The 22,632-nt window shown below is 46.7% G+C and overlaps 1 long non-coding RNA gene across 1 annotated transcript; it reads left to right on the plus strand.

The window, feature by feature from the left end:
- The first annotated feature begins 13 nt into the window (after nt 1-13).
- LOC108803726 lies at nt 14-18,225 on the plus strand. The gene is made up of 3 exons (XR_001942297.1): nt 14-39; nt 11,711-11,717; nt 18,143-18,225. It is a non-coding gene; the product is annotated as an uncharacterized LOC108803726 (long non-coding RNA).
- Nucleotides 18,226-22,632: the final 4,407 nt, after the last annotated feature.

Here is a 22,632-nt window from a genome sequence, read left to right on the forward strand (position 1 = left end):
ACGCGCTCTCACTCAAGCTAGAATCACCGCAGGTGTCCTGTAAAAACAGAAAATATATTCCATTAAGATGTCCTCATCTTGATGCATCAGTCTTCTCCTAATCAAAGAAGCCTTCCAGAAAGAATAAATGGGCACCAAAACTAAAAGACAACAGAAAGCCATTAAAAATACATCAAAGCAAAGTTTGCAATACTCGGTTTTAGCATTAATTGCGCAGCAAACAAAACTATTCTTGCCGTCATTCTCTTCAGTCACTGAGCAACTCCAACTGCAATGTCCTTCATTGGGAGATAGTGAAGAGGTCAGCCGTGTGTAACAATGTGTCCGCTGACTGGAACAATAGCCACAGTTCTGATGAGTTCTAACACACGCAATGGGCCAGTAAACAAAATAAACTTTCAATAAATAGTTCTAAGTTTTATTAGAAGCTCATTTGCATAATATAAAACTTTTCATTTCAGGAGTTGTGGTCCTTGAAGACTGCCAGAAGAGATCTCCGCGTTTAGTGACACTTCACGTCTCAATACCGGCATTCAACACCAAGAGTCATGTGTTGTGTTATGATGCCGAGCATCAGCTACTGCGTCTTCCTGGGAGGTATCTGAAAGTAGCCGTGCATGGCTCGAATTTGGGCCAATTCAGCAGGAATTCTAGTCATGAGTGGCCCCAATTCGCATCACCTGGCTCAACAACATTTTTAAACAGGGTTCCTCAAGAAGCTGCCTAAAGCTGGCCATACACCTTACAACCATCGCACCACTTTTGTTGAGCCATGGTTGTAAGGTAATTAAAAGCTCGTACGATCTGCCCATCTTGGACAGGCAGATCGTACTTGCGATCATCACAAGCCCTCCCCACTGAAGAGAGGCCTTCCGATGATTCCAATGCCAACAGGCATCGTGCACTTGCTCACACCGGCTCGTTCGGCATTTGTCTTCCGAGCACGCCACCAAACTGCCGAAAATCGGACGATTTTCAAGCATGCTCGGAAGACAAAAGACGTGCGACTGTACAGTAGAAATGGTCGCACGCCTTCCATACACCTGCCCATTATCGTACGATCGCGGGATCACCCGCGATTATCGTTTGATAATCGGCAGGTGTATGGGCACCTTTAGGGTCATTGAGTAGTGACCGACTGAATTCTCATTTTAGTGGTACCAGTTTGAATTCTGACCTTTTGCGGTCTACTTTAGCTGAATGTAAGGGTGGGCACCCGTCCCCACTGGACATCAACCGCAAGGGTGGGCACCCGTCCCCACTGGACATCAACCGCAAGGGTGGGCACCCGTCCCCACTGGACATCAACCGCAAGGGTGGGCACCCGTCCCCACTGGACATCAACCGCAAGGGTGGCCACCTGTCCCCACTGGACATCAACTGCAAGGGTGGCCACCTGTCCCACTGGACATCAATGTAAGTGTGTCATTTACTGGAGTTCCTATCGACCTGAAAATAATTTTTTTTTAAATCCTCCATAGCTAATAGGTTGAGAAGAGCGATGCTAGAGCAACAAAAGAAAAACAAAAACAGAACACACAAACTCCGTGAAGAATAGTATTCCATCTCCGGCCACCACGACTTGAATAGCTTTAAAGATGTTCACAGCTGGTTAGCTCTGCCATGCAGCAAATAGGTTTATCTTTCTATGTCCTACAACACCATTATTGTGTGCGCATGCTTGCCTGTTCACTAGACACAGACACGCTTCTGTGAATGGGCGAGCATACAAGTCAGTAGGGACATGACACCAATGAATCACATCTACAGCACTGATGACATAGTATGGTAGTGGTGGCGATTGGGGGGGGGGCTACTTGGGCTTTGCGGTAATGGAGATCAGAAGTTCTGCTATCAGGAGCTAAAAGCCCAATTTTTATGCTGTAGGAAGAAAAAAAAAAGAGAATTACTGCACGGCAGAGATAACCAGCTATGCTTAAATTAGTAATTTAAGCCAATAAACATCAGCTGACCAACAATTTGCTGGAATTGCCTCATTATGGTCGCCAAGTACAAGTCCGCTATTGGAGTTAAAAGACAAGTACGTTTATTGACCAATCACAGCGGACAGGTTTGGGTTAAATAATAAAAACGCAGATCAATACCTTCTCTTGCTCCTATTCCTGAAGCTTGCTGCGTGTACACAGATTGTGTCTTTGTTCTCGGCGTCTCCTATATTGTGCAATGGACTGGTGTAGAAAGCCGCTCTCCTTAACATTTCCTCACACAAGGAGGATGAGGAAACGCGGACTTCATGTTCCAAAACTCTCAGCAGTTTTACAACCACATCATGTTTTTGTTTTACTTTAAACTTACTCAAGCGTGTTGGACGCATGACAGGGCTGCCTGCCCAACAAAGACACTGAGCCACCGAGGAAAGCCTACACAAAGCCATACTTTTCTTTTTTTTCTCCTCCTAACCCAGCTGTCGAGAAGCTCCACATATTAAATTAAAGGAAACCGGTCATGGAAGAAAACCGAGGACGCGACTACAGAAATTCTAGCTGCCGGCTGTCAAAGGAATCAGAACCAGCGAGGATTTCTGGCTTTGAATCTCCGAATACGATTGTTATGGGTCAGTGGCTGAGAACCGAAGAAAGTGGGTGATCATTACAGAGAGTCCACAAGCTTTTTCAGAAGTCTCACAAACACACAGAACTGGACTTTGTGTGAACACATTCTGTCTGCGACCAGAGGTAGTGGCCTGTTGTATCAATGGGCTTTGTCCACGTCAGAACTGCTCATCTTCCCATACAAGTCAACAGGAGTGCAAAAGCTGCTTGAAGAAGGTTGATGCAGCGGGAGGGGGGTCTGACGTAGGTCAAATGCTCCCGTCAATGAACTCTGAATATTCTCCGAAGAGTCCCACACCAACATCAACATTTGTCTATCAACACAAGCATTAAACAAGAACTCCAGGATTTATTACAATTAGCCCTTACAGTAGCCCTGCACTGCAACTGTAAAGTGCTCATTTTGGTGTAGGGACAAAAAAACAACCAAATCCTCAAGAGCTGGCCAGCTGCAACAGCACTCCCTCCAGCCTGTCTCATCCTCTACAGTGATGGTATGTCCCTCGGCATCCTCACGTCTTATACACAGTGTATAGATGGGATGATGCAGACCTCAGACCACTGCAGCGGAGGTGGAGAGAGGCTTATTTCAAGACACCCCTGAGAGAGCTATAAGGCACCCTGGTTGAGAAAGGCTGCCCTGGACATTACTGAGCACAGTTACCCCTTGCAGTGTGGGGTAGCCCTAATGGGTCTTTATAGGAATAAAATATGGCGAGTGTATTTGTATTGCAGATGTGTGGCCTTTTTTCCTGTCACCTGACACTTTACAGTTACACAGAACACTCAGACGTGTCTAAACTCTTGGGGATTCCTGCAGATGATCAGACCCCTTGTGAGCTAAAAGCAACGCTGCGTTCCCGAGGCGGCAGCCACCAGCAGACACACTTCCTTAATGTACAGCAGGAACATCCCCACGAATCCTTAAATGAACTCTGGGCCAGAGGCCAGGAACACGGACTGTACTCGCCTCTTCCAAGGAATGCCGCTTTGTATACACATCCATGATGATTTATAGTCCTGAGTAGGCTTGTCAGACCTATGGACCTTCCAGATAATGGCACAATGTAAACAAACACGGATCCCGGTAATATCTGCCGCCATTATAATTCTTCTCTATGTACAACCAAATCTGTCCAAATAGACCAAAAACTAACCGGACGACATTTCGTTTTCTGTGCACTGTGTAAAGAAGAACTCGGGGCTAATCTTTTATTAACCCTTGCAGTGGGGCTACCCCCACATTGCAAGGGTTAACTGTTTGTTTTGTTCTAGGTGCCAAGATTAAAAAAGTTATACTCAGCCGATCCTCTAAGTCGGTTTGCTCTTAAAACCAGTCCCTGGAGCCTCTCTCCCCCTCCGCTGCAGCAAAGGTCCCCGAGTCATCGTGTTTTATACACTGTGTATAGGACATGAACCCACCAAGGGACATACCATTGCTGCAGAATAGGAGGCGGCAGGCAGGGGGGGGGGGAGCACTGTGACAGGCAGCTGGCTCCAAGGTTCAGGTGAATAGCTGCATGGGATTTCCCATGGGGTAGGGGTGTCCATACTTATGAGTCGCATTGTTATGCCTTTTAATGCATTATTGCGCATACGTATGCGATATTCATTTTTCCCCAATGAAGGTGAAATATAGTATATACTGCTAGGGGATGGGGGCTTGTGGTTATGCACTAAAACACAGACAAATTGCATGCGTTTTTCATGTGCTTCCATTGTAAACTTTGGAGCCTACGTGTACTGTGTGGCACAAAAACTGTACTGTACTGCCCTGTGTAGAACCAATAGAAGCACCGGGACCGTTCCAAAAAATTGCACTGCATCACATTGCATGGGGTTGAGCGGCACCACAGAGAACAATGTGATTTCAATTGTTGTGCATTATTGTAGTATGACGGCAGACACGTGACAAACCGAACCAGTGTGTACGGGACTTGAGGCCATCTATGCGTCTTCTGAACATTGCTTCCTTAGGACCCCTTAGGATTCACGCTCTGTGTTGCATTAAACCAATACAATATCCTCCCAACGTTCGATGGAGACATTTGTGGAAGGACTCATCTGTGTCACTCCTCCCGAAGTCGATCCCTCCATTGCACGGACCTTGCAATATAATGTAAGGTCCACATATGTGGCTGCCCCACCACCTGCTATCAAAGTGCCCCAAGACAGAAACAATCCTTACCTATAGCTCCCAAAGCTCCAGCGGGCTCACCTAGGGGAACATCAGTGGGTCTTCCTGTGGGAAACTTGAGGATCCCAAATCCCATGAGAACACACTCCTATAAAGTGCTGTAGTGTCGAGTCTTCCCCTCCACCAGGCTATTGCATTCTGACAGCCAATTGGCTGCTGTCACTGTTCGGCCAACAATTTTCAGCCCAGCTCCTTCAACAAAACATGACTGAGTAATCAACTTCTGGTGAGCCAGCAGGGCCACCATTTGGCCGAATGCTGAACATTTACCTTGACACTGCCGATACAAAGTGCATTTGTCCATGTTAAGCCGTCCTCGCCCCTCTACAGACGCACACTTACCTGGATCACACGACTGGGGACTCTGGTGTTTACATTCCGGCTGTGCCCGAGAGATGGAGCCTATTCTCTGGCCTTGGCACCCAGCCCCATAGAAGGTATGACTAGGACAGCGAGACTTGGCACTGGATGTAAATGGGCACCAGAGGCTGGGGCCATCGGACCCAGGTAAATATACATCTGTGGAGGGGGTTACTTTAGGTCAGTGCAAAGGGGCAAACAGGATAAGTGCTCTTTGTCCTAAAGTGCACTTAGCTTTTAAGCTGCCAGCTGGATTTGGCGCCATTTAAGGGCCTGTTCACATAAGGACCATGCGTTAATTTCCCTTTCACACCAGTGAAATGTATCGCGGCGACACACATTCTTTTTTTTTCTCCCACTTTTCTCCATTGATTTCATTACATCGATTAATACACAGTTCCACACAACACACATACCGTGCGTTAAGTTCACGGTGAAGCGCATTCGTTTTCCCACCCCCGTTGTTTTCAATGAGGGGCTGCATGTGCAACAAATGCGGGGAAAGTAGCGCATGTAGCAAATTCTTTGACATGCATTCCAACTTTTTGAAAGCACATTAGCTGAGCGGCATTTGGGGTGCCATTCACAAGTAATGCCACCGCAAGAGCATTGCCCGTTTTTGATGCGTTCGGCAAACACGCATCATAGCACGTGTATTTTCCCCGTACTTGATTTGTTTTATATGGAATGCCTAGGTGTGAACAGGGACTAACAGTGCGGGAGGGGTGTTGTGTAGCCAAACGTACCTCCCGAATGCGCCGCAACATACGGTGCTGCAATACCGTGCATTGCGGCTGAATATGATAAACGTGGGGCACTGAATCATAGCGTGTTGTTTTTATTTTGCTCAGTCACACTTCAGATGCCTCAGCTGATCTCTGGGTGTAGTGAAGGATACAAAATGTCACATCTCACAGTAAATCTGTCTCATATGGCACAAGGTCACAGTACTGGAGGGCAGAGAGGAAGAATTTAGAAATTCCTCATCGTTTATATATTTCTGCAACAATTGCAAAGTGATCTGCAGCAGACATTCACTGCCGAGCTCAGGACACAGCGAACAATAACCCCCAACAGCCGCACCAGAGTGTGTTCAGGGACATAATAGGTGTCCTCCTCCTGATGACGGGCAGAATGTGTAAAGCAGGGGTGGGCAAACTCCAACCCTCCAGATGTGGTCAGGCTACAAATCCAATCGTGCTTCTGAAACTGGGAGTCCACTCACCTGCTTACATATCTGCAGGGAGGAGGCACATTCCCTGTTGGCTCAGAGGTTGATTAGTAAGGTCTGCATCTTTGGCTGGTGCAGACATTACTGATCCTTCCTTTTGGCCGGCGCTCAGTGAAGTCTGTCAGAGCGCCAGCCAAAAGGAGCAGCTATGTGGTCTGCATTTAAAAGAGATGCAGACTATATTAGCTGCTCCCTCAAGTCAGGTGCACGGTCCATAACTTATATCTTGGCTAGTCGGCCCCGCTGGCTCTCAAAACACCTGAACAATGCCGGCATCCAATCAGATTGTTCAGGTATTTTGAGATCCAGCGTGGCCGACTAGCAAGATACTGAAGCTTGGCCCAGTTGGAGATTCCTCCATCCACACAGTTTAGCATAGATGGAGGAATCTGTTGCACTTTTTCCATCTGACCATAGAAAACATGAAGATAGTTTATAAGTGTATAGCCAGCTTTAAGCGGCGTCACTCTGCAAAACGCACGCCAGACCGATCAGATGTGAATGGGCCAAGTTACACCAGCAGCTGCTCAAAACGCACAGCGGCTGGCATGCGGTGCCCGACAGTGCCAATGCACCAATCCCAACACATTGCACTTTTGGGACTTTATTAAAATGTAACAAATGACACTTCATTCAGTTCCACAGGCACAACAGGGTGCGAGATGTTTGTTCCAGGTCGCATTACGCTGTGCTGGAGAAAAAAAAAAAAAGTAAGGCATGCTGTGCTTATTTTCAGTGCACACCGCCACGTTTCCACTGCAACATGGTGGTGTGAAACATGTCCATCTGTGACAAGGCAAATTGCCTAGTCTTAGTTGTTTCCAGCGCAGACCCAATGCATGTGGTGTGAATAGACACTAAAGGTGCATTTACTAACCATGTACATCACAATATACATATAGAGGACAACACAGATGCGTTTACATCTGCCTCTCGCGCATCAACTCCATTTGCTTTAGAGCAGGGGTGGACAAATGAATGTTAAATTCAGACGCCCGTCTGTCCAATCCAGGAGCCAGCAAGAGTTTTTCTACTTTAGAAGGTAACGGGATTTGTGCGTGTCCCTCGATGCGCCCCAACTGCGGAACAGAAATCCGCCACAAATTTGACAACATGCGTTCTAAGTTTTATTTCCCCATTCATTTGTGCACGGTCTCACGTGTGTGGACACAAACTTTTGCTCCGCTGCGTTTGGAGTGCCATTACCTAGTAATGTGCACATATCGTCAACGCAGGTCGAAGCGTGCATGTTTGAGCACTTTTGACACGCCCTGGTGTGAACAGAGCCTAACAGCCAGCTCCATTGACAACAACTAAAGAGCCGAAATGTGGGCGCGGCTCATTTTTAAGCAGCATTGGCTACCTGGTCACTGTTTTAGAGAATTAAAATGTTCTTTGCTCACAGGGAATCCAGGATTCACGCTCACTCCGGTGACTGACATTGCCAAGAGGTGAAGTTCATCTGCATACCTGGAAGAGCAAGACTTCACAAGTCCTGTAGAATGAAGAGCCCTACAGTCATTCCAGAGAGGCCGGCTCAGATTGTGCCTGAAACATCTGCTCACAGGGATTACTACCCATAGGAGGAGATCTCACCGGATCCAGCCATTTACAATGTCTCATTTCTCTGTGCATGACTGTCACTCCATCACCAGGGGTAAAGCAACAGGTTCCCTTAGATCAGGGGGAGGCAATTGTCAGCCCTCCAGCTGCTGTGGAACTACAATTCCCAACATGCATCTGCCTCTGGGAGTAATGTCTGTGGCTGTCAGAATCTTGCAATGCCTCGTGGGATTTGTCGGTGCACAACCGCTGGAGGGCTGGTGTTTGAAAAGAAAAAGTTAAAATGGATGAATCTATTTCATACACACAATCCACTATCCAGAAAAGACAGACGGTCATAAACCTGCAGCCAGCAGCTCGAATTCACTCGCCATGTAAAATGACACCAACGTTTAAGGACGGTTTAAAGTCCATATCTGATTGGAGGAAGCTGTTTTCCTGCTACTGTCACAGAACTAAATCTGCACAGATCAGAGACGAATCAGAGACCAAGAACTGGGACTGCTCCACTCTGCTCACCAGCTGGCTCTTTGTTTACATCCGAGGACGAGGGTTACGTGCTGCCCCCAGATGAACCTTCACGGTGCGCCTGCATTACACGCCTGTAACATGAGCCGACTTCAGATATGTACAACCAGCAACATATAGCAAGCAATGCATTGCACGCCCCAACTTCTGTACCCCACAGAGCCCTTAAAGTGACACTAACCTCAGGAGTTAAATCTTAAAATGCATTCAAGCACCTTTATGGCTTGTTCACACGACGTCTGGATTCTGTCCGGACCATATCCGTGCGCTCATGCACCCAAAATGCATCCCAATGTATCCCTGTGTGTTTTATGGGTCCGGTCCGGACAGAGAAAATATTGCATGTCACATTTTGCCTGGTCCGGAAATGAAAAACGCATCAAAAACGCACTGCACTGCAGCTAACATACTGGCAGCCCAACTCCACAGGAACGCGTCAAAAACGCATAGCACCACGTCTGCAGACCAGGACAGGTGCTGCGTGTGATTAGTACGCAGCTCCTGTCTTTCTCTATGGGAGTACGGGGCCATACGCCGCCCTACGCTCACCAAATTTGCAGGTCAGTACGGGTGCGTGTTTCCTGGCTCGGACGCAGGGCGGCGTACTAATCACACGCAGCACCTGTCCTTCCCGGGAGCTGCCCGATACGGCCGTCGCACGCAGCACGGAGCTGTACATGCCGGCCTTTTCTAGTGAGAATGAGGGCTAACTATTACCAAGATGTATCTTATTTGTGTACCACTCGGCTGTAGATCCTCCAATCATCTCTGAATTGGAGCTGACACTGTCCTTCCTTCTGGAGGGGGGCTACTTTTGTTCCCCATGATCCCTGTGTGTGTTGTAATCCCTGTGTGATGGACTGTAATTCCAATACAGCTTAGTGAACTAAATATGAGATTGTAGTCCATCACAGGAGTGAGCTTGGAACGGTGACCACTTTACAACACACACAGTGACCATGGGGAACAGAAGTAGCCACCCTCCAGAAGGAAGGACAGTGTCAGCACCAATTCAGAGATGATTGGAGGATCTACAGCCGAGTGTTACACAAATAAGATACATTTCTGTTAATAGTGAAGGTACTTGGATGTAGTTTTACATTTAACTCCGGAGTTTCGTGTCACTTTAAATATACATCTGATAAAAAGATGATTAGAAAACTGAACGTCAGGAGGAGAGAGCCCGTGGCTGGACTGACCTAGTTTTATGTTCATACAAAATGACCTTTTAAATTAAAAAACAAAGCCTGAGAAAAAAAAAAAAAAACCACCACAGGATCGCGAGTATTAAAGGTGCCCATACACCTTACGAATATCGGCCGAATTTCGTTTGTGATCGCGTTTTCGTCCAATATTCGTAAGGTTGATGGGGAGTGTACAACCGCAAATACAGACTTTTGTCTTTCCAGCAGGTTAGAAAACTTCAGCCGATCGTACCATTTTCGCAAGGTTGGTGGCGTTTCCGTACGTCAAAATTCGTACAATTAACACTGCTCATGCGCAAACGAAAATCCGTGCGGTCGATTAACGAAATTCATCCAGGTGATCTCTGCTAAAGACCGCTAATTGAACTGTGCGATGGTCAGGGCAGGATGGGGCCGCCATACAAAAACGGTTCGATCATCTGACGAAAATTTGCGCCCGATGATTGCAAGGTGTATGGGCACCTTTAGGGCCCATTCACACAGCTGCGATGCATTAATGGCACGGTCCTGCGCGATTAACACATCGTGTGCGTTAACAGTGCGGGAGGTGCATTGCGATGCCATTCATTTGAATGGCACCCTAATTACACCTCACGACCCGCAATGCAATCAATCGTGCCGCAATACCGTGCAGATGTGGTACAATTTTTTTTTTTTTTATGTAGTGCATGCAGCTGCAACCTGTCATTGGTTTGTACACGCGGCTGCATGCAACACCTGTTACTTCCGGGCGCACAAATATATTTTCAGGTCCGTGTTCAAAGCGCAATCACGCAACACGTTACAACATGTCATATACAAAATAGCGACGTTTCGGGACCGCACAGGATCCCTTCATCGACAATGTAACAAGTATATACAGTATACGGTATTGATATAGACTGACTTGTTACATTATCGATGAAGGGATCCTGTGCGGTCCCGAAACGTCGCTATTTTGTATATGACAATTGGTCCCATTAAATGGACATCAAAGAGATTTACTGAGTGCTGGTGATTTCTGCTTTGCACTGTTTATTGCACGGTGCCATCCGTGATCGTCACTGCGAGCACCACTACCAGTACAGGAAAACCACGCACGATCACAAAGTGTGAACAGGGTCTTCTGGTGCACAGCCTTGTGCCCGTGTGAATGAGCCCTTACAGGTAAAAAGTATTGGACTATTAGGATCCCCACCCCCCCGAACGGGCTGCGACTGTACAATCAACAAAGGATCTATCGCCATATGACCAAGCATATGCGATTATTTCCCATCAGCACGCATCTTGCAAAGTAAAAATCGCAAAGGAAAAAAAGGAATCTGCTAATAATTTCCATCAATGACAACAGCGTGTTGATAACGGGAACCATCTGACCTGTTACGGTCCAAGGTGGGGCTGGGCAACTCTGAGGCCTTGTTCCCTTAAGGCCCCCTGTCAGATGGGCGATCTAATCAGGTCCAACTGTCAGTTTTGCAGGAGGACCCAATCGGATGCTCAATTAAAGTCTATGGACAGCTGGATCTAAACAGACTGGTATCGGTTTACTACCACTTGCCCCAACTCCGGAAAAAACGAATGGAACCGTTTTCACGCCGGATCGGGGGATTATCTGATGTAAATGGACGCATGATATACATCAGATTCCCCATAGACAGACATGGGTCCGGTCATTTCTGTTTTTTCCTCTATCGCAAGATTGGACAGGCAACTGTGAGATCCGATCCATACCCCTCCATGCAAAGATCCCCACCTGATCAGATAGTGTAAAAGGAGCCAATACTTATTTTATTAGCAAAATCAGAAAGTACCGGTCTATTTCTAAATGTTTTCACACAAGATTCACACATATTCCCCACTGCATCCAATTAGCAAGCTGTGTGAATCTTGTGTGGAAGCATTTAGAAACAGACCATGAAATCACCATGCCAACTGAATGAATAAGAATGTATAATCTATCAATAATACATTCGCTATGAGTTCACACCGGAGTAAAATTATTGGGTTTAAGGAAATGTTTTTGCCATTCCCACAATCAGTGAAGAAGTGTCAACAATAGATGGAGCAGTGACAGTGCACAGGTCAAAGTACATCGCGGAACATGCATGAGCCGGAGGGGGGGTGATGGTTCCTCTGCTGTCACTTAGATGTATGGCTGTAACAGGACCTGAAACTTCTTCCCATATGATCATGGGAGGAGAGAGCAGAAAAGAACTCACCGCTGAAGAACAGCCAATGAGGAGAACCAATTAAATACCCCAGGGGTATTTTTGTAATGGCGGAATAAAGCTGCTGAAGGGGGGAGTCAGGGAATAAATGTGTGCAGAAGGTCTGCATTTTCCAACAGTCGTTCTATAGTTCCGTCTGCCAACACCTCAGTCCCCAGCCAGTGATGTCCCCTTCAATTCTCTTAAGTGCAAGGAGCCCTAGATCCGGGGAATCCCGTGTAACAGACCGCACCCCAAAAGAGATCCTAAGATAACACTGGACACACCACTGCAATATGGCATACCCAAAGAGCCCCCCACCCCAGCATGCAAGGTCCCAATTTCATCAGAAAATTAGGGATGCACCGATACCCATACTAGCAATGGTACCGAAACAGAGCATTTGGGCGGGTACTTATACTCACTCAAACGCTCCCAATGCTTGCCCTGATAAGGGAACTTCTAGCATCAGAAAGCCAGGCAGCGAGTCATTACACGTTGCCTGGCTTCCTGATTGCCCAGGTAGTCAGCTCCATTCTCCCTCGCCAACCAGGAAGCCAAGGGGCGGCGAGACATTACAAACCCCCCAGCTCCCCGATTGGCCGGGAAGCAGACTCCATGCTCTGTCACTTGGTAAAGAGGAAGCATGGAGCTGGCTTCTGTCCAATCAGGAAGTCGGACGGCGTGCAATGACTCGCAGCCCGGCTTCCTGATTGGTCGGGAAAATGGCAAGGGAGCATGAAGCCGGCTTCCAAGCTAATCAGGAAGCTGAGCGGCAAGTCATTACACACTGCCCGGGCTTCCTTAATGGGTCCTCCAGTATTGGTAACAAAAAAAATATCGGTATTCAATACCGAAAAACCGGTATCGGTGCATCCCTACAGAAAAGTCATCACTCTTATTTGGCATCATCCTGTGCACCACACCAATCATAGACCAGAGAAAGCAAAGGAGAGAGTTCAGAAAGAAAAATGATGGATCAGCACTTCACAGGTAAAGCTCATAGGACTATATCCAAACAGCTTGATGTTCCTCTGACTACAGCTGCAAATGATATTAAGAAGTTCAAAGTCCATGGCAGCGTAGCCAACCTTCCTGGATGTGACCACAAGAGGATAACTGTCCCCAGACTGATCAGAAGGAGAGTGTGAATGGTAGACAAAGAGCCAAGGAACACTGCCAGGGAACTCCACGGTCACGTTCTCCATCCCGTCTGATGCCGGATGATAACCTGAGGAATTCTCCAAGCTGAACTCTAAGGTCAAAGTTCATCAGTGTCCGATCACACCATCCATCACTTTTTGGGCTCAATGGAAGGAAACCAGGGAAAAGGACCTCGGTTAGGTTTTGGGGCTGCTTTGCTGCATCTGGCACGGGCAGCCTTCAATCTGTACTGGGCACAATAAAAGTGTGAAGGCCAAGGAATTCTGGAGTGACACTTACTGCCCAGTATGAGAAAGCTCTGTCTCAGTCACAGGTGCTCCAACAGGATAATTACCCGAAATACAGAAATAAAAGCACCCAATAACGGCAAAGAACAAAACACTGGACTATTCTGAAGAGGCCTTCCATGAGTCCTGACCTGAATCCGAAGGAATAGCTATAGAAAGAGCCGAAGCATGCAAGCTGGATAAGACACCCTTTAGGCCTCATTCACACTGCAAAGAGCCGGCCCGTACAGATCCGTGCACGGCCGTATCGGGTCGCTCCTGGGAAGGACAGGTGCTGCGTCATTGCATGCAGCAGCCTGTTCTCTATGGGAGTACGCGGCCATATGCTCACCCAAGCTGCACATCCACGTGGGTGTCCGTACTCATACGCAGACAGTATGGATCCTCTCTGCTCTAAGGAGTGTGAATGAGGCCTTAAGCTAGGTTCACACTAGGTCAATATGTTACTGTGCAGCAATAATGCACGAAACCGTGCGGTCACAACTGCACACCACCGCCGAATGCGCTGGCGGTGCCACTATTCTGTAATGGCACCCCAGTCGCACCAGGCAGATCGCACAGTTTCCCGCCGCGATACCAACCATGCGGTGAGAGTTTAGCGAAAAGAGGTGCATGTATCTTTTTTCAGCGATTGCCATGCGGATATAACCCAATTAAAATCAATGGGGCCGCGTGGCAATCGCTGTGTGCAATCATGCACGATCACGCACGTCCCGGGATCGCCGATAGGTGAACCTAGCCTTAAACCTGGGACAGGCTGAGCAGTTTGTTCACGAGTTGGCCATCTACCTGTTGCAGGAGCAGAAGTCTCATTCAGAGCTCCAGAAATCACTTGTTTGCAGTGATTGCCTCCAATGGTCCTCCAACAAAATATTGGGTTTAGGGTCCCATCAAATCTTCATTTGCTTTCATTTTAGAATATTCTGCTGCCTCAAAACTTTATATATATATCCGTTTCACTGAGCGCCTGCTTGTTCCAGGTTGGCGACTTGCTAGGTACATGAACCAGGATCGGCATGATATCCCACAGCGTGTACCTTACAAAGACTGCTCCTAAACTTCTCTCCTCACAATATCAGGTTAAGAGATTCTGGGTGCCAGGCATGCAGCAAAGCCTTGCCATACGTCTAATTGCAGGGAGGATCTAAATGCGTGCAGAAGTTGAGAAATCTCTTATGTCAGCATTCAAGGTGTGTCTGTGAAGTCCAGGCTGGATAGAGCGGCTTGTATGCAATGTGTATGTAACAATAAAGGTGAATCAGAGACACTGGGACTCTTGAAAAGGGCTAATCAGATGTCTGCTAGATCTGCTGTCACCATAAGCCACCAGTGGTGGGCGCCCAGGCGGCTGTTACATTCAGGCAGGAACTAAACCAAGAACTTTTGTTCTTTTGTACAATTCAGAGAACAACCCACACTGCACACCGACATCTGCTGAGCCCTCAGTACACCCACACAACAGCCAGACGACATGTACTGACACTGTGTACTCAGACAATGCGTCTGCAATACAAAGAGCCACACGACGTCCAGGTCCCATCACCCGACTCAGGGAACGTACAATATATATAATGTAACAATATATACACACAACGATATAATGTAGCAATATATACACACAACGATATAATGTAGCAATATATACACACAACGATATAATGTAACAATATAGACACAATGATGTCATGTAACAATACAGACACAATGAAACACCAAGGATAACACAGAACAGTAACTGAACGACAAGACCAATTAAAGAAACATTTAGGAAGAGGGATGTATGGGCTGAACATACAGGTGAAACTCGAATAATTAGAATATCGTGCAAAAGTTCATTTCACTAATCCACTTAAAAGGTGAAACTAATATATGAGATAGACTCATTACATGCAAAGCAAGATAATTCAAGCCGTGGTTTGTCATAATTGTGATGATTATGGCTTACAGCTCATGAAAACCCCAAGAACCCCAAATCCACAACCTCAAAAAATGAGAATATTGTGAAAAGGTGCAATATTCTAGGGGAGCCATGTCATCTGCTGGTGTTGGTCCACTGTGCTTCATTAAGTCCAGGGTCAACGCAGCCGTCTACCAGGAGATTTTGGAGCACTTCATGCTTCCTACCGCAGACGAGCTCTATGGGGATGCGGACTTCATTTTCCAGCAGGACTTGGCACCTGCCCACACTGCCAAAAGCACCCAAACCTGGTTCAATGACCGTGGGATTACTGTGCTACAGAGCAGTGGTGTGAAAGGTGCCCATCGGTGACTAAGCAAATTGCACTAGTTGCATCTTACAGGTAAAACTCTATTAGGCGCGTTTCCTGCCCCAAATATCTGACGCACCATCAAGAGTTTATCAGGCCCAATCTATTGCTGGAATTCTCTCTGGCAGGTCCAATACTCTATTATATAATGAAGTTTACACACACTGAGTATTTCTACCTCTTCATCAGGTATCAGACAGGGGATGCGATGAAGGTGATCCAAGTCACATGACAGTGTATATTTAGCTATATAGTATACAGGCAGTGTGAGGACAGCGCACACTGTATACAAAAATCAGCCCTATTAGGACAGCCCCCCTAATTTACCTAAAGTAATTCTGGGTATCTTGGCTTTGTGGTTTCTCGACCAACCACGTTTTCATTATGTAACGATCAGACATATGATCACCCTCTAATATTGGGTAGGTCCCCCTTTTCCTGACCCATCGGGGCATGGACTCCACTAGACCTCTGAAGGTATCTGAAGGTATGCTGTGGTATCTGGCACAAAGCCGTCAGCAGCAGATCCTTTGAGTCCTGTAAGATGTGAGGTGCGGCCTCCATGGATCGGACTTGTTTTTCCAGCACATCCCACAGATGTCCGATTGGATTGAGATCTGGAGAGTTTGGAGGCCAAGTCATCACTTCAACTTGTTTTTGTGTTCCTCGAGGCATTCTTGTACCATGTTTGCAGTGTGGCAGGGCGCATTATCCTGCTGAAAGAGGCCACTGCCATCAGGGAATACCCTTTCTATGAAGGGGTGTACTTGGTCAGTAACAGTGTTTTGGTAGGGGGTACGTGTCAGAGTAACATCCACATGAATGGCAGGACCCGAGGTTTCCCAGCAGAACATTGCCCAAACCATCAAACTGCCTCCGCCGGCTTCCCTTCTTCCCATAGTGCATCCTGGTGCCATCTCTTCCTCAGATAAGTGACACACACGCACCCGGCCATCCACATGGTGTACAAGAAAACCTAAATCATCAGACCAGGCCACCTTCTTCCATTGCTCCGGGGTCCAGTTCTGATGCTCATGTGCCTATTGTGGGCTCTTTTGGAGGTGAACATGAGAGTCTGCACCCTGACCGGTCTACAGCTACATGGCCCCATACACCACAACCTGCGACGCTCTGTGTGCTCAGACACCTTTCTATCAGAACCGGCTCTTGTATTGGATGAGACTACATGGGCCAGGCTCCCCACGTTTATCAATGAGTCTTGACCCATGACACTGTCACCAGATCACCGGCTCTCCTTCCTTGGACCACTTCTGGTCGGTCCTGACCCCTGCAGACCGGGAACATCCCACAAGAGCTGCAGTTTGGGAGTTGCTCTGACCCAGTCCTCTAATCATCACAATTTGGTCCTGGTCAAAGTCCCTCAAATTCTCCATTTTACCTGCTTCCAACACATCAACTTCAGGGACTAAATGTTCACTTCCTGCCCAATATATCGACACACACACACACACACTTCCAGGGGTCATTGTAACCAGATAATCAATACAAGAATGTTATGGCTGATCGGTGTACACAGAGTGTGAGGACCCCGTATATACTATATTATATCACACATGGACGGCTCAGACACTTCATGAACATTACACACACGATCATATATTATACAGGAGGTGTCAGAAGGTATGTGGTTATATATATACATATACATTGCATCAGTGTGAGGACAATATATACATATATATCCACATAGAACATTCCACTGTATATTGTAGAGGTGATATCTGTGTATACATTACATTGTATCACTATGAGGTCATCACACGGGTATATAGAGGTGATATCTGTGTATACATTACATTGTATCACTATGAGGTCATCACACGGGTATATAGAGGTGATATCTGTGTATACATTACATTGTATCACTATGAGGTCATCACACGGGTATATAGAGGTGATATCTGTGTATACATTACATTGTATCACTATGAGATCATCACACGGGTATATAGAGGTGATAGCTCCGTATACATTACATCACTATGAGGTCATCACACGTGTATATTGTAGAGGTGATATCTGTGTATACATTACATTGTATCACTATGAGGTCATCACACGGGTATATAGAGGTGATATCTGTGTATACATTACATTGCATCACTATGAGGTCATCACACGGGTATATAGAGGTGATATCTGTGTATACATTACATTGTATCACTATGAGATCATCACACGGGTATATAGAGGTGATAGCTCCGTATACATTACATCACTATGAGGTCATCACACGTGTATATTGTAGAGGTGATATCTGTGTATACATTACATTGTATCACTATGAGGTCATCACACGTGTATATAGAGGTGATATCTGTGTATACATTACATCACTGAGATCATCACACGAGTATATAGAGGTGATATCTGTGTATACATTACATCACTATGAGGTCATCAAACATGTATAAGCAGAGGTGATAGAGGGGGGCCCCGGGTAGTAGCATTACTTGGGGGGCCCCCGGGAAGTACATTTATTGGGGGCCCCCGGGAAGTACATTACACGGGGGGGGCCCCCGGGAAGTACATTACACGGGGGGGACCTCACCTTATTTAGCTGAGCTCTGGCCGCCAGACGCCGTCTTTGCCCGGAACGGGTCCGGGATGAGATAAACTTCCCATCGGGGCCCTTCATGGGGCTCCGCCGGGTCTTCACCATGGTGTCCGGCTCCGTCCGGCCCTGTCCCAGCTCCTATACTCTCCCCGGCCCCGGGGCCGCCCAGCATGCACAGCTCCCTCACACCGCCCGCTGGATCAGAGCCGGCTTCCCTCCGGATCAGGCGCAGCCGCCGGCCGCCATTTCCCTATTCTCTTCTCACTTCCAGCTGGCCGCTATACTTTCCCAAGGGCGGCAGGTGGCGCTCTCTGCCAGCTTTATTGCATGGCCTATAGTCACGTGATGGAACGTGAAGCTCAGGGCGCCATCTTTGTGTTCGTCTTAGGGCTGTTGTAGATTCCTAGCAACACCAGGGAGCGCCCTCCGTCAACTTTCCAGGATGGTCTTCCATCACGTGACGGAGCGCTAAGCTCGGGGCGCCATATTTTGTGTGGGATGCTAAGCGGACCTGTCGTGGTAGAAAGGCAGGAGCTGCCACTGCGGGGCTGGGGGTGTTAAAGCAGAAACCGGATCGGCCTGAAACCGGATCTTCCTCTGAGCTGCGGGCAGCCTGTGCCTGTTTACACGCTACCCGTAGCTCAGAGAGGAACATCCGGGTTTCAGGCCAGAACTGTACCCTGCCAGTGCCAGTCAGTACCAGAACCAGTGTCATTCATTACCAGTGTCATCCATTCCCAATGCCAGCCAGGACCTGTGTCATCCAGTGCCAGCTAGATCCAAGGTCATCCAGTACCAATGTCACCCAGTGCCTGTGTCATCCAGTGCCAATCAGAACCTGTCATTTAGTAACTGTGCCAGCCAGTACCAATGCTCTTCAGTGTCATCCTCTTCCAGTGCCAGCCAGTACCAGTGCCATCTAATTTTCTAAAACCGTTTAAACAATTCATTGTAATATGGCAATCATAAGACAGCTTACGGAACGTCCCCAGACATGTCATGTTCTGCTGGTGTGATTACCTCACAGATTTTACCAGAAGTCTGCAGTAATATGCAAGAAAATCCTATGCGTCCATATATCTTTCCTCTCTAAACTACTAATCTCCCCATTCCCCATGCAATGGATGGAAATGAATAAAGACAGACATGTTTGTAGTCTATCCTAGATGGTAGCCGTGGCTCCCTTCCTACTCTTTATGCTTTTCTTTACATTTCGCCCTTTCTTCCATCCTCTAACTCCCTTTACCTTTCATTTTTGCATTTCCTTTCTCCTCCATCCCCTATTTTTTCCTAGTTCTCTATTTTTTCTCCATCACTCCTTTCCTTATTTCCTTTCTTCTTTGCTTCCTTCCATTTCTTCCTGCCTTCCCGACTTTCTATTACTTGCTATTCTAGCCACCTCTTCTACTGTATCTCACATCCCCACACCTGTTTTCCTCTCAACAGCTCATTCTTTTATCTTCCTCTCCATTGCTTCTCTTCTTTCTTTATATTTCTGTTGCTTCCTCCAGTCCTTATTTCTTTTCCATCCCTTGTTTACTTTATTCCCTATGCTTCTTCTCTCCTTTATATCCTTTCCTCTATCTATTGTTTGTGCCCTCCCTTTCCTCACTTCCACCATTCATTCTTCCCTCCTTCTCTCCTCCTCTTTTCCTTCCATCCCTCCTTTTCATCTTTATCTTCCTTATCTCAATCCATTCTTTCCTTTCCAATAATTTGTCCTTCCATCTTTTCCTCTCTTTTCTCTTTTCTTTTCCTCTTTTGGCTCCCTTCCTCTATTGTCTATCTCTCTCTCTCTCTCTTCTTCCCCTTTGTTTCCTTCTTCCCTCCACACTCTCTCCATTATATCCTTTACCTTTCCATCCATTTCCTGTCTTTCTGCCATCCCTCATCCCCCTTTTCCAGTTTTCTGTTTCCTTCTCTATCCTTCTCCCCCCACCTTTTCTTAACTTTCTTTCACCAACTTCTTTCTCTTCCATCTTTCCTTCTCTTCACTTTCTTCTCTACTTTGGCTCTGTTCACCAGTCTCCTTATGTTTTTTATCTTCTCCTATGTTTCTTTTTTCTTCTCCCGCTTTCACCCACCTTCCTTCTTCACTTCTCCCTACAGATCTGTATGTAGAGACATAAAAACAGGTAAAGACTGATGCAAGAAAAAAACCATCAGAGTGAAACTGTGAGTGAGGGAAGCTGGGATGGGGCTGGCTGTAAATCTATTGCTATAGTGTACTGGACGTGTGTAATGTAAATGTAGTGCATATATACAGCACACACCTCCACTACACTCCAGCAATAGAGTTACAATTCTCCCCTGCTAACATGAATAGGTTAAATCATGATCCATAGTACATAACATGTAGTTGTACTATGGATCTTTTAAAGTCACCTGCCCCTTTAAGAAAAAGTATCGGTAATTGGTATCGGCAAGTACATGAGAGGAAGTACTTGTACTTGGTCCTGAAGAAGTGGTATCGGGACATCCCTAATACTCATATGAGGAAGACAAAGAGGCACTGACAGAAAGACAGAGATAACAATGGTATGTTCATCCAGGCTGATCTTTTTGTTTTCCTTTTCAGATATGATTAACATTGTCTCCAGGGTATGTTCATATCTTCATTTTGATCTTCAGGCCAGTGCCTGGCAGGACAGACTTTGTAGAGCCCCAGACATCCACATGCAGCTCTTTATGGGCGAACCTGGGAGCTACTATGTCTGGAATCGTCTGTAAATTATGATTAAATAGCCTAGACATACAGTACTAACAGTTTTCTTATTGCCAGAAAGTGGAGACATAACTGAATGCACTTAAACCCCATCATAATTTCAAGATTGTATCATAAAGATGATCTGAGTGAACAGCAAATCTCCAAAAGCTGTTTTTGTGATTTATGAAGTCCTCTAATGGACAGTACACCTAATAGGTATGCATGCTTTCCCATATTGAGAATTGTATATCACCAGACAGTGCTTTAATTCAGATGTCTACAGTATACTAGGGGAAAAATCTGGTGCACCACAGAATAATGAGAACAGTCACTCTAACTGAAAGTGACACTAAACCCCGGAGTTAAACCTTAAAGATGCATTCAAGTATCTTAGCTATTAACAACGTATCTTATTTGTGTATCACTCGGCTGTAGATCCTCAAATCATCTCTGAATTGGTGCTGACACTGTCCTTCCTTCTGGAGGGTGGCTACTTCTGTTCCCCATGGTCCCTGTGTATGTTATAAAGTAGTCACCGCTCCAAGCTCGCTCCTGTGATGGACTACAATCTCATGTCTAGTTTACTAATTTGTATTGAGATTGTAGTCTATGACGGGAGGGAGCTTGGAGCGGTGGGTACTGTACAACACACACAGGGACCATGGGGAACAGAAGTAGCCCCCCTCCAGAAGGAAGGACAGTGTCAGCACCAATTCAGAGATGATTTGAGGATCTACAGCCGAGTGATACACAAATAAGATACATTGTTGTTAATAGTTAAAGGAGAACTATGGGGTCAGGGCTTTTCCCCATAGTTCTCATTAGGGTAACGGGAGGACACAAACTAGCTTCCTCCCGTCACCCTAAGCTCAGTATACCGTGAGCTACAGCTCGCGGTATACTGAGACGCCGCAGCTGAAGCGGATCCCGACAATTATGTCTGGATCCGCCCAGCTGTGTGAGTGACAGCTGGCTCTGCCTATCTAGAGGCAGAGCCAGATGTACCCGCCCCCTCCCCCGTCCGTTCCGCCAGTCAGCGCTGGAGGAGCGGGGAGGGGGAATGCAGCCCTCCCCCTGTCACGGCAGAGAGCTGTGACAGGATCGAGAAGTGAGCAAACGCCGGTATGTGTTTGCTCACTTCCCGATCTACTGAGCCGACCTGTGACAGTCTTATTGTCACAGGTCAGCTAGAACTATGAGGTGAGTGAAAAGCACTCACCTCATAGTTCTCCTTTAAGATACTTGAATGTGTTTTCTAGATTTAACTCCTGAGTTTAGTGTCACTTGAAGGAGCAGAGGGTAACAATATACATTATATTTGTCCCTTTAGCCAACCATAGCTAATAAGGTTTCCATGTTTCCTTGTATTATGAATTGGCCATAACCCCATAGTGCTTTACTTTGGGTCACTTTGGGTCTCAAACTACAACCCCAACAGTTGTTGAGGGCAGTTCTTCCCCCCTGGGTCCTTCTGGGTATGGTGGTGAATCCAACATGGCCGGTGTAAATGCTACTTGTTCTCAGTGATTTCTTTGAAGCATGAAGTTTCAGAGCCAAAGTGACATGTATATCCTGTTACACTCTGCATTTTTAGTCATAGACACAGTTCTAAGCAGTCCCCGTCTTACCAGATTCTTTTTAGAAAATGTTTGTCACCTTCCCTGGCATGTGTGAGCTCTTCCACCATTGTATTCGAGCCAACTACATTGACATCCATGGCACAATACAGATGTATGCATCTCAAAGCAATGGCTTGTTTTAAAGAGGCACTATCACCTTGCCCATT

Source organism: Nanorana parkeri, unplaced genomic scaffold (assembly GCF_000935625.1).
Source record: "Nanorana parkeri isolate BGI_ZX_2015 unplaced genomic scaffold, ASM93562v1 scaffold53, whole genome shotgun sequence".
Lineage (NCBI taxonomy): Eukaryota > Metazoa > Chordata > Amphibia > Anura > Dicroglossidae > Nanorana > Nanorana parkeri.